General features: G+C 34.4%; 2 long non-coding RNA genes across 2 annotated transcripts in view; one reads left to right on the forward strand and one right to left on the reverse strand.

Annotated features, from left to right (window-relative positions):
* LOC138922151 (uncharacterized) overlaps window positions 1-14083 on the forward strand; it is a 77399-nt gene that overhangs the window by 15905 nt on the left and 47411 nt on the right. Inside the window, exon 3 of the long non-coding RNA XR_011435228.1 lies at window positions 783-869. This is a non-coding gene — a long non-coding RNA (uncharacterized lncRNA). The remainder of the gene's footprint in view (window positions 1-782; window positions 870-14083) is intronic.
* LOC138922152 (uncharacterized) overlaps window positions 1-14083 on the reverse strand; it is a 54892-nt gene that overhangs the window by 4111 nt on the left and 36698 nt on the right. The window contains exon 3 of the long non-coding RNA XR_011435229.1: window positions 6053-6110. This is a non-coding gene — a long non-coding RNA (uncharacterized lncRNA). The remainder of the gene's footprint in view (window positions 1-6052; window positions 6111-14083) is intronic.

Below are 14083 nucleotides of genomic sequence, written 5' to 3' on the forward strand. Positions count from 1 at the left end.
TATTTTTCTTAATGGATCTAATAGATAACAGTTTGTTCAAACTAGTAGCAACAATGTATGCAACGATTATAAGTGAATTAAATGGCAGCAATGATACAAAGTATGGGAAGGAGGAATTAGGAATATTTTGTTATCATAGGGTACTTTTCCCACCCATATAATGGGATAGTGTTGAAAGTGGACTTGGATTAGCCATATGTGTATATTACAAACTGTAGGGCAACCACTGAAAAAAAGTGAAAAAAGAGGAATAATTGATGTGATAAGAAAGGCGAGAAATAGAATCATTTAAAATGCTCACTTAAAATTAGAAAAGGCAGAAAAATAGTAGAAGACAAGAATAGGAAGAAACAATAAGAGCAACAAACATAAAACAGTAACAAAATGGTTAATATCTGTCCAATTGTATCAATAATCACTATAAACATTAACAGTCTAAATACACCGACTGAAAGACAGAGATTGCCAGAATAGAACAAAAACAAAATCCAACTATACGCTGTCTAGAAGAAACCCACTTTAACTATAGAGACACATACAGACTAAAGATAAGGGGATAAAAAAACGTATTTCATACCACAACTTGGAATATGTAAAGAAGTTTAATCTATCCCTAAGTTAATATATTCTTTCTCGTAAGTAGCCACATCTCAACAATAATATGGGAGGGTTCAGAGAGGGAATTTTTATTCCTAACTGTTTAAAAGTTTAGAATAACATTTTTTAAATAGTTCAATAGGTAGTTTTAATAAAGAAAAATATTTTCTTTTTTTCTTCTGTAGTTCACTTGGCTGTGCTTCTCTTTCCAAGGAAATGCAACGGAGTTCTAACATCGGCATTCAAAGGGCTGGTCATTTGCTGGTCCTTAGGTATGCACAGGCTGGTTTCTAATATCAGACTTTAAAACCAATTGTCCTTAAGGCATAAGCTTTTGTAATTCTTTTGGGGTGTGCTTGATGTTTGTTAAATTTTTGCTCGGACAGTGCCCAGTAGCAGACTTTAAATGATTCAGAATCACCTTAGCTTCCACTGGATGAGTATTGCTAACATTTTGCCATCTCTTTCAAAAAGCTGGCAGGCCCAGTGTTGTTCCATTCTCAACTTTTCCCACAGGATCAAATTATATTGCCGTGCTTGGCATATGGTAAGCCTATCAGCTCTCATCTCAATATATATAGCCCATCCCTGCCTGACCCTCAGACTCCACTTCTATTGTTATACTCCAGAGGAACAGAACAGATATCTCTTTGCCCTCACATTATCCTCTTATCCAGTGAATTCTCCTTCTCAACATGCTGAGAAGTGACCTAGGTCTACAGTTTTTATTTCTTTGTTCTCTTACCTCTTACAAAAATATTTTTCCCCATCCAGGAGTAGATGATAGATAACTTTTCTTACATCCTAGTTTCCTCCTTCCTAATTTTAGCTTAGGGTTTTGTTTTTTTTTTTAAAGATTGGTACCTGAGCTAGGATCTGTTGCCAATCTTCTTTTTTTTCTTCTTCCTCTCCCCAAAGCCCCCCAGTACATAGTTGTATGTTCTACCTGTAGGTCCTTCAGGTTGTGCTATGTGAGACGCTGCCTCAGCATGGCGCCAGGATCTGAACCAGAGAAACCCTGGGCTGCCAAAGCAGAGCGTGAGACCCCCAGCTTAGGTATTTTATCTAAATATTAGGTGGACCCTCTTGTATAAGTTCCCCAGATTTGCTTATTAATAAGTTAAGTTGCTAGTTAGTAGCTTGCAAAACTAGAAAAATCTTTCATAATCCTATTTTCAGTCTCAAAAATTGAGCATCAGTTACATGTTTATCTCTGCACCAACTCTGCCATAAACTATATTATCATTCCATACATATCATCCTCATTTCCCACCCTTAAACCATTCCAGACATATGAATTCCTAGGATACGCTACCAAAGAAAACAATTATTTCCATCAAAATTTTATTAGAATTCTTTACCCTGTATATCTCAACATTATTTTAAGCCTGTATCATTGTAGCTTGAGCTATATTGCCCTTGTTTTACTAAGATCTCCTCCATTTCTCAACAACATAGTTCATATTTTAGAACAGGGAATTCTACATGCTTTCCTTTAGTTTGTTATTCTCTAGGTCCTATCTAGCAGAAGGTCCTTCAGCTTTCTGATGTCTGAATGATATTCTTTCTTAGAATTCTTGATAGACAAAATTTTCCCACTATTTATTCATTGGTTAAGATGTGGGATAGAAGATTTTGAACTTGAGTTTTGTGGAGGAAGGAGTTTGAGTCGTGAAGAAATGACCTGGCTCATCAGGAGGCAGCAGCGTTTCTTCAAGACCACAAAGTTAACAGTATTAGCAGTTGCACATCACCAACGTTCCGGGAAATACTTGTTTGATTATCCACTTACAGTTTTCATTTGCATTGCTAAGAAATTCTATAACACGCAATTTCAAGTAACTCTTTAAATAATGGTAATCATTCATTTTTTCCTTAAATTAACATTCCTGTAAAACTAGCATAAGTAGGTTTATATAATAATTTCCAAAAACATAACTTGCAGAAGATTTAATTCAATTCAAAAAAAAAGTCTGACATGAACTAGTAGAATTTGAAGCAGAATATGTATGAGATCAGATGTGCTCCCTTAAAGGTTAAACACCTCAATAAGTACCTGAAGCTACAAATAGTAATATTAAGTACATCAGCTTTTTAGGTCATTTCCTAGATTCTACTACTTATAAGATATCATTGAATGATTATCATATTTATAAATGTCATACTTTTTATTCATTATTATCCTTAATGAATTTCATGGAAAGACTAGAAAAAGAGGTAAAACAGTATAATGTGGAAAAGATTTGCATATTCTTAAATATTGTATTAGTAGGATTAGCCTCCAAAAGCCTGGTGTGTGATATCAAAAATCAAACACATTTCCCTCTATAATTTTTATTGATTTACATATATAAATTTTTACAAATATAAGGTATGTGTAAAAGGATGAAGCTATATAACAAATTAATGAAATGGAAATGATATCCAATTTTCAAAATATATGAATTCGTGAATAAAGGGAATAACTATGAAGAGATAGCCCCTAGACATGAGAAGAAATAGGTGCCCATCATTGTAGTACAACGTCAGCATCCTGGAGGCATCTCCTTAACAAAATGATTATTGTACCCAATTGTTCTTGCCTCAAGTTACAGCAGAATTTATTGCTTTAAATTAGATCTTTGCCTCCTGTTAAAAAAGCAGGATCAGAAGTACTTTTTCAAGTGTCATTTGTTCCTCCTCAGGAGTATTTTGGTTCAGAGGAAGCTCTAGGAATACTACGAACATGAACTAGACTAGAAGGAGTTTCCCCTACAGAGGAAGGGATGACAGTAATGGGTCAGGTATGGGCTATGGCTTCTTGGTTAAGATTTTGGCCTTCAACTTTAGAGGACCTGAAATCAAATGCTAGATTTCCCAATTGTGGACTAGGTGATAATATAGAATCTCTGATTTCTCTTCAGTACAAAAAAAAATTAATAATTCTATCTCATAAAATGTTTTGAAATGAAGAGAGATTATGCTGGTTAAGTATATGGCACTTTGTGACACACGCAAAGTGTGACACACACAGCTTTATCAAAACATATTTAGCACACCTGAATATGATGAGACTTTTCCAATATTCTGTGTTTTCCTCCCAAATTTTTCTTTCTTCATTTTTTGAAAGATTGGCACCTGAGGTAACAACTGTTGCCAAACTTTTCTCTTTTTTTCCTGCTTTTTCTCCCCAAATCCCCCCAGAACATAGTTATATATTCTAGTTGTCTAGGTCCTTCTGGTTGTGCTATGTGGGACACTGCCTCAGCATGGCCTGATGAGCGGTGCCATGTCCACACCCAGGATCCAAACCAGCGAAACCTTGGGCCACTGAAGTGGAGCACGTGAACTTAACCAGTCGGCCAAGGGTCTGGCCCCCCAAATTTCTTAATTCTTGATTTCTACTCTAATATGGCTTTTTTTTCCCCTAAAGTAAAAGTGAGTAGACTCAAAGACACAGATATTTGTTTCTCAGATAATTCACTTCTTTCTGCCAAAGGAGACATTATTTCTGAAATTTTTGAAATTTCATATTGTCTATTATATCTTTTTAGACTTAAAACTCTATTTTGCTTTTCCTACATTAATATAATTCTAAATATCTATTGGGAAAATAAGAAATCACAGCTTGAAAATGAACAATAAAAGTGTGACATGATGAGCCTAAAGCATTGCTAAGAGGAAAACTTATGACTTAAAATGTACATGTTAAAAAAAGAAGCAAACTTAAAAATTAGTGATTTAAACTTTCATGTCAAAAAATTAGGAAAAGCCTAGTAAATTAAAAGCAAAAGTTAAATGAAAGAAATAATCAAGATAAAGGAAATCATTAAATAGAAAGCAGATGAAATGTCAAGAAACCAAAGACAAAATGTTATTTTTTGAAAAAAATAATTCATAGGTCCATAATATTACCCATTAGAAATTTCATTGCATTGTCTTCTAAAGCTGATCATATAGCTACCTTATGACCAAGTAATTCCACTCCTAGATGTGTATCAACCAAATAACATGAACAAAACATTCATAGAATTTTATTCATATTGTACAAAATCTAGAAAAATACAAAATGACAACCGATAAAACAACAGATAAATAATTATGAGATATTACTGAAATGGAACACCCTAGAGCAACTTTTTAAAAAGCCAACATCTAATGAATCTCATAAAAATTATGCTGAGCAAAAGAATTCAGACACAAATTAGTATGTAGTAAGCAGTATAGCCCCATTTTTCATGTTCAAGAGTAGATTAGGTAGTTGGTGGTGATAGAAATCAGAGTAGTGGTAACCTCTGGGTATTAAGTAGGAAGGAGCAAAAAGAAGCATCTGGGGTGCCAGAAATGTTCTACACCCAACCTGTGGTTGTGTCGTGGGTTCCTCTGTGCACACACACATGTATCTCAGTAGACGTGACTTACTAAAGATGTCAGCGAGGTCAGATTACTCACATGATAAAAACCGAAAGCTCTGTGAAATGAAATAAATATAACTACTCATTAAATATATGAGAAGATGGTAACATTTACTAATAAAGGTAGAAATGCACAGTAAATGTGGTATTTTTATCTTTAGAAAGTATTTAAAAATATCCAGTCTATCTTTGAGGATTCAAGCCATCTGATGTACTACTGGTAGAATTATAAATTAATACAATTTTTCTGGAGGCATGCTGATGTTATATATGAAGAATAAAATGTGTGGATTTTTAAAAGAGAAACACTGCTTCTAAATATTAATTCTAAGGCAGTAATGAAAGAAGTGTGGTCATGTTTATGGTAAAGTGATGGTGTTAACGAATTACATTAAGTGTAAAAATAGAGAATTTCATTAAAAAGCACATTTGTATTAAAAATAGGATCTTATGTAAAAGAAATATGAACAGTCCATTGCAAATGAGAAAAGACAGTTTTGGTTCAGTGGTTGTTAACGCATTTACTCCACCTATTTCTTCTATTTGTTTGACTTGTGCAATGAAAGAAAGCAGGCCGGGGGCATTTGGGGCATCTCTGTTTTGCTTCTCATCTATTGCTAATGATCTGATTGTAACATATGCTTTTACCCACCTTGTCTTGTAAACCCCAGCAATTAACATTTCCTCTTTCCAAATACAGCCCATTATGGTAAATAGTCTAGTCATTTAGAGTAGGAGAGCATAAAGACACAATCATATTCCTCAGTAAGGTTTTGTAGCTCAACGGCAAAATATTTATTATTTTGAAGGCATTTGAAATCAATATGCCTTATTCATAAAATATACATTATGAAGTAGTTTACATATGCATAATTATATACAGTATTAGCTGCAATTGATATCTCCCCTGCAGATTTAATACATACTCAAACATTCTTGAGGTTTTAAAGAAAATAAAAGGCTAATCATAAAATGGTATGAAAGCAGCCACTTAAAATTAGTCTTTTTCTAAGAATATAAAAGATGTCTAGTCTACAATATTAAACTATGTTTTGAATTACCTTAAACTCTGAAACGATATTTCTAATTTTGAGAAATCTCAGTCCAGAGAGATTTTATCTGGGGATAAAGCAGACAGTTTATAACAAAATTATTAAGTATGCAGTGATAGTATTAAAGTATAATAAGAAAAAAAAGTAATTAGCCAAATTATTTGGGTAAAGGGAAAATATAATGGGTAACCTTCTAAAACTTAATAACAAAAGATGAATTGCATATGTCCTCTTGATATTATCTTGTTTGGACATTTTTGGTAGTTATACCTATTATTATTTTACAACTACTCAAATCTTTGGGAGAAAATAAAAAACAAAATTAACAAAAAAGGTTGAATTTATACCAATATTGAAAAAATCAAACAGAACATATTCTTCCTTCCTTCCTTGCATCCTTTCTTCTTTCCTAGAACTGAATATTTATTCAGTGTAACATAAGTATTGCAGGCTTATAGTATAGATTTTGGAAACACTATTACAAATCAACTACAAGATTCTGTAAGTTTGTCACCTTGAGACAACCACATTTATCCAACGTCATTTTGGTTGAAACGGTAACGCTTGTGCACCCACATGTACAGATATAACACTCATTCAACACATTTCTGTTGAACGTCTACAGTGGAACAAGCACTTTCTGGCCGCTTGGGACACAACAGCAAACAAAACAAGATCCCTCCTTTGTGGAGTTAAACTCTAACAGAGTGACAAATAACAAACAAAGAACTGATGGACGCTGCGAATAAGCAGGTGAACAGAGAATACATTGAAAGGAGATACGTGCAAAGGAAGCAGGAAAAGAGGAGTTGGCAGTCCTGATAGGAGTGAGGGGTGGTGGAAGAATTAACTAGCAGTGAAGATACATTTGACCAAGAAGGTGAGATTTGAGTAAAGACTTGAAAGTGGTGAGAGAGTGACTATTTAGATATCTGGGGAAAACGATACAGGCTGAGAGAATAGAGTAAACTGTCAGTAGGGAGCATTGGTGTTTTAAAAAAGAGTGAGGAGACCCGTGTGACTTGAGGAATGAGAGAGAAGGAAAACGGTAGGAGACGACATAGGAGAGGTGATACCTGGGAAATAAACCATGTAAGGCCTTTCCCGCAATTGGGAGGACTTCAACCTTACTCTGAGTAAAATGGGAAGGCGCTGCAAGATTTTGAGATCATCTGGATTTTAGTTTGAGAGGTTACTCTGAGAGTTGTGTTGTGAATAGATTGAAGGAGGAGGATTTAAGGGCGAGTTAGGAGATTGAGGGGTGATAATGGCTCAGACCAGGGTGGGAACAGTGGAGACAGAGGGCAGTGCTGTGATTCTAGATAGCAAACACACACACACACACATATTCACAAATGTTTTGAGCTGGAAAAAGGAGCATGCTATATAAACTTCAGTACAGAACACATTTCTCTTAAACTGTAGTTAATATATTTTCATATCACTGAAGGTTTTCTATACCATTTTAATATTTTCATCCCATCCTATTACCTAATATTTTAAACATTAAGGATTTCTTGTATTTAGCTGTTCAGTTAAAATTTTGAACATATCTATGGATCTTTGTTTGGGATAGATTAATAGAAGGAAATTTGCTGGTTCAAAGGATTTGCATAATTAAAGTGGTTTCAATTTTTGTCCAAAGTCCCTTACAAAGAGTATAACAAACACATTGCTGTGAGAAATATTTAAGATACTGATTATTTTGCAACCTCCTTAACACTCAGTGTTTTAGGGGTTTAATATCTTCCCCCAATTGATAGGCAGGTTAAGAAAATGAGAATACTATCTCAATTTTGCAATTTTTGACTCAAGAGGTACAATATTTTTCACATGTTTCTTGGTTCTCTTTCTCCCTCTCCCATTCTACTGTTTCTCAGTTTATAAATTCACAAGACATTGCTTTTAAGATGCCGTGAAGAAGAATTAAGGATCTGGAATTCAAGAAAAGACTGAATTAAAAAAAAAAAAAAGCAATCTAGCTCTCCAAGTAGTGAATAGAAAACTAAATTACCCAGACAGAAAGAAAAACTAGAGTAAACAGATCTCACAAAGTAATTAGGCAGGAACTGCAGTTAAAGATAAACCTTGACACACACCACCCAATGGCACCTCCACCTTAACTACAATACAACTGTGGACAGTTTCCTGGCCTCCTCCTGTTCCAACATTTCCTGGCTTCTCTGGACCAATTTAATACTAGTTTATAGCAAAACACTATCACAGCAGCATATCACATATTTCCACTGAAGCATCAAGCTTTTAAAAGATAGGGAAAACATTATATGTGTAGGTGGAAATCCATTATTACTGAGCCAAATTAAAAGATGGACATACTGTAATTTTCTGACACAGTAGGAACACTGTAGAAAAGAATCTCTCGAAGTGGTATTTCTTTCCTCTGTTACTGGCCATAAAGTGTACTTTCTAATTAAAATTTTTAAATGACTTTAATTAATGAAATAAAAAAGGAACTATGTCAAAATTGGTTCATGCACACCAACTAGTCATTAATGTGAGATCATGAACTTGTTTAGCAGAAATAAAGATAGGATTTAGTAGTTGAAATCTTAAAATATGGAGAAAAATCTCCTATTTATGGTTGTTTGACTCTTTGGCTATCCCTGTATTACCACTGGCTTATAATGATTTTCAAATATAAATTATAATCTAATCCAGATGAAATAAGGATTTTGGAAAAGAAATTTACATTGACAGGAAGACTAATAATTTTGTTCCAGGGAAAGAAATAGTCATTTACCTGGCTCAAATATACTACGTAATTCTCTACCATATGACTTACCTGGTCACCTTTGCAAATAACTTTTTTTAGCAGCAAGAAGCATGAATTGCCCTTAAGTAGGTTCCACATACTTTAAAAATATGTTGTGGGATGAGATCTGGCGAGGATAAATGTCTCCACATTGTTCACAGGTCTGGAATTGGCTAATCAGACAGATGGAAAAAACATCAACCAGACACAAAGGATATTTCTTCTTCTACAGGTAGAAATAAGCCCTCTGCTCCTCTGCTAAAAGCCTGGAATATATTTTCCACATCCATTTGAGCATTGCAAGTGGAAGACTGCATGATACCAATAACAACGTTTCCATACTATTTCATATTCTTCCATACATAAACTTAGTTCCTACTTAGAATCTATTATAGACCCATGTGACTCTCACCAATCCCTCATCTCTACCTAAACTCAGCTTTTACTTCTTTATTGCATATGTTTTAGAACATATCACCCTTGTTTAATTTCTTTGACTTCACAGAATATAATACCCACAATGCTTCTTTCTCTATTCTGCAATCTTCTTTTTAAAAAAATAATTAGGGAGAAATTAGAGTTTTCTCTGTTTTGGTTTTTGATTTTTGCTGGGAAAGATTTGCCCTGAGCTAACATCTGTTGCCAATCTTCCTCTCTTTTTTTTATTTTTCCTCCTCAAAGTCCTGGTACATAGTTGAATATTCTGGTTGTAAGTCCTTCTAGTTCTTCTATGTGAGCTGCTGCCACAGCATGGCTACTGACAGACAAGTGGTGTGGTTCCAAGCCTGGGAACTGAACTGGGTCACCACAACAGAGCATGCGAAACTTTAACTACTAGGCCATCAGGGCTGACTGTGGGGTCATTTTTAAAGTAAACAGAAAAAATAATCATCATTCTAGCAGGAAAAAACTTACAGTTTTATAGTTAAAAAGTTAATGCTGATGGGGCTGGCCCCGTGGCCGAGTGGTTAAGTTCGCGAGCCCCGCTGCAGGCGGCCCAGTGTTTCATTAGTTCGAATCCTGGGCGCAGACATGGCACTGCTCATCAGACCACGCTGAGGCAGCGTCCCACGTGCCACAACTAGAAGAGCCCACAACGAAGAATACACAACTATGTACCGGGGGGCTTTGGGGAGAAAAAGGAAAAAATAAAATCTTTAAAAAAAAAAAAAGTTAATGCTGAGATCTATCCAAAAGGCTATCATCTTGGTCACAAAGGACTTTTTTTTGCATTTTTGGGGGGCGGGGTGGCGTTTGGTGGTAGAGAGATGAGTTTTAATTCAATTTCAAGTAACTGGTGTCATGAATATTTTAGAGTTACCATGGCCTTTGCAACAGGACCTGAGATGTGTATGTGTGTGTGTGCATATGTGTGTGCATTATGTTCATGAACAGTATCGGAGCGGCATAAATGGTAAGAGGGGAGATAGCTAGAATTGCCTTGCCCAATAAGTGACTCTTGGATATAATATTTATGATATTGAGAAACTCAGAGCCATTCTTCTCCATCTCCACCTCTCTCCAAAGTATTTAAGTAACTTTTTCCTTTTAGAATAGTTTTAGATTTATAGGAAAATTTTGAAGATAGTTCAGAGAGTTCCCACATATCCCACACTCAGTTTCCCTGTGTTATTATCATATGCATATATGATAATATATACATCAATGTAAGATATATTTCTCACAATTAATGACCCCATATTGATACATTGTGATTAATCAAAATCCATACTTTATTCAAATTCTTTATTTTTTATTTTTTCTAGTCCAGTACCTCATCTGGGATACCACGTTACATTTATTCATCATGTCTCTTTATGGCTTTGATAAATTTTCAGAAATTCCTTGTTACTGATGACCTTGACAGTTTTGAAGAGTACTGCTCAGAAATTTTGTAGCCCATCGCTCAGTTGAGATTTGTCTGGTGCTTTTGCAATGATTAGACTGAGTTTATGTGTCTTAGACAAGAAGCACAAAGGTCAAGTGCATCCGTCATCACATCCTGCTAAGGATATATTATTATCAAACTGACTTACGACAGCAGATGTTAACCTTGATCACCTGGTTGAGGTGGCATTTTTCAGTTTCGGTACTATAAAGTTACTCTTTTTTCACCCTTTCCATACTGACCTCTTTGGAAGGATGTCACTATATGCAGCCCATGCTCGCGAAGTGGATAATGAAGTTCCACCTCCTTGAGGAGTATCTATATAAATTGTTTGGAATTCTTCTGCACAATACACTTTTATATTCTCCCCATTTATTTATTAAAATATTTATTCATATTAATATAGGCTAATGAAAATCTATTTTAGACTTTGGACTATAATCCAGTACTATTTTATTTATTTTGTCACTCACACTGGGAGTTTTTTCAGTTGGCTCTTGTGCTCTTTGATATATCTCCATCATTGTGGGGGCCTATTTTAGTTTTAGGGGATTCTTTTTGGGGACTTTACTTTCCTGCACTACAAGATGCTTCAGGCTTATTTTGTCTATCTCCTGCCCAAACATGCAATCAGCCATTTTACCAAGGAGACTTGATTTCTTTTATTGGAAAAATGGTATTAGAAACCAAGATCTGGGTGCTAGGAGTGCTCTTTAACACTGTGGTTACTTCTAGGCTCTCTGAGGTCACAGAGAAGAAAAATGCACGTGTGTATCCTAACCTATGTATATATACATACCTATAAACATCCCTATATATTACCAGCTACATCTATACTATACTAACCATGCCTTCAGGCTGATATCACCAACTCTAAGCCATAATCACATAGATCATTCTAGCCTCTTCCCCTTGCTGGTCTATAACGTCCCATTTTAACAATGAGAAAACTGGCTCCTACCATCTGCCATCCATTTACTTTATTGTTCAGTTCTAGTACATACGTATTGTGATGTCAGAATCTTTAATTTGTGTTCCTGTGAGACTATAGTACAGTCTATAGTTTTATTTTGCCTTTAGTCTTACAGGCTCCACTTATGTCCAAAGTTAGTCAGGTAAGGACCTTGCTTCCCCATTCCCTTCAGGGAAATTGCTTCGTCATACAGTTAGATTCTTTTGTCACAATCTGCATTCCATCTTGGGATTCGCAGATCTCCTTCTAAAAGGCTTTCTTTAAATATGTCATATATTAAGTTTCAGTCTTCCCACATTGCTGGGTAAATACTTTTAGTTTTCCTCCCAAAGCATAGAATCAAACCATGTTAATTCCACCCACATTGGAAATGAGCCCCCAGCAGGAGACCCCGCTGGGCGCATCCCCCTAGCTTCGTAGCTCTGACAGTGGGAAGCTTTAAGGCTTTGCTTTATTGTACATCAGTTTTCTTTTATTCCTTGAAAATGAACCTACAGAAACTTCTTGGCTGGCTGAGTTTTTCACTTTGCATTCGTCTTCATAACCTCTAAACCCCTTTTTGGATTAATCTCCAACAAGAATGACTCAAAATCTGCATATATTTCAATTAACATTCTCCAAATTGATAAATATCATGGAGGTGTAAGAATTCCATATCATAAAGTTTCATTATGGAGAGAGTTCTTCATTTAAATCTTGTGTGTATGCATGAGTGTGTTATGCGCTCATACGTAAGACATGAGATTAAATATAGAGTTGAATTATATACTATTATATAAAGTAGGGACAAAGTATTGAAAAATCAAACAAGTTTTCATCTTCTATTTATATTTTGTGCTTAGAATATAACCGTTTTTAAAAATCTAAGGCTCTGAGTCTTTAAGGTAGCTCTGCCCCATTAATTTATTCTTTTACAAATATAGTTATTCTTTTAAATAATTAGCTCAAATATTTTATGAAGAATGATGTACTAAAAAATGACTCTTTTAATATTAAACACAATAAAATTTACCAATTTTTAAAATTAGGAATGAAAAAGCTTTAAAATCTGCTTCACATGTTGATGAATGTGGACAGAGACTAATTAGACAATTTGCTTAAATGTCAGACACTACTCTAAGGCCTAAAAAGCAATCTGGAAGCATGTTCATGTTAATTTCATGTTACTTTTCATTTTGTTCAACAAAAGGAAAAATCTTTTTTAAATAGAAAAACCAAAAAACAACGAGGAAAAAACAATTCCAGATGGATGACTCTGTTGACAACTGCACCAACAATCTGTCTCTTTAACTCAGACGTTAGCTTTGCTCCTAAAGCTAAAAATATTAGTCATTCTTGAGCCAAAACTTGCTTTCCTAACACATTTTATCGATAATCTTAAGATGCTGTTAGACTTATGCATAATCAGCAATCATTTTTACCTTAACCTGACTGTGCCTTAAATCTTGCTCACGCTGTAATCAATCTTCGCCTAAGTTTATTTCGTTCCCCTAGAATTGTCAGCACTCTTACCCCATACGACTTGGAGCCGGAGTGCAGTACAGGATTTACTTTTGCAAGATATAAACTTTTCAAATAATTTAAATTTAATGCTCCTGAACTCAAGTACAATTATTTTTTAGAGATATTTACTTAAAAATATATTTTCAATACGCAAAATCACTATGTGCTGTTCTTAAAAAGAATTAGCTCTAGGTCTAATTCAGACATATGCACGTGCTCTAATAATTATATTAATCTATATTCAAGATTGGCTATAAACTTATGTCATGGTATAATTTTGTTTTGTATATAATTTTAGCATGAAAATATTATAATACTTAATTCCATTTTATGCTTCATAATGGTGTTTAAATTGTTAGAGTTAATATTTATTTCATAGTCTGGGCTCTATGTATACTGTGTTCAAAGAATTCGTCATCATTTATTTGAAAAGGTGTTATCTCTATTATCTACTTTTTTATATATATTCACTATTATTTAAATATTATCTATTTTAAGTCGTTAAGAAACATTTTGTGATAAACTGAATAAGATAAAGTTCTTCTAACATGAAAAGAGCTATTATTTATCTATCCATTGTCTATTATGGTAGGTAGTAATTTGGAGAGTGACCAGTGTAACTTTCTGGACACTTCTTAAAATTTACAAGTTAAGTCAGTTCTCTCTGTCTGTGAAATCAAAGTGCATTTTTCTTTTCTGATTAATTTGGCATGTAAATTATCCAGGAATTGAAAATAAAATATTCTACTCAACGTCATGTGGTTTTGGTTGTTTTTTTTGAGCTTATAGATATGAAAAAGCGAAATTCAAATCTTTAGGTCCAAATGCAACACTTGCCTTCAAGGTAATTCAGTTCTGAAATAGATTGGTTTTTTCCTACTCTTTTTTTCTAACTTTCAACTT

Source organism: Equus caballus, unplaced genomic scaffold, assembly GCF_041296265.1.
Source record: "Equus caballus isolate H_3958 breed thoroughbred unplaced genomic scaffold, TB-T2T haplotype2-0000491, whole genome shotgun sequence".
In the NCBI taxonomy this organism is placed as follows: Eukaryota; Metazoa; Chordata; class Mammalia; order Perissodactyla; family Equidae; genus Equus; species Equus caballus.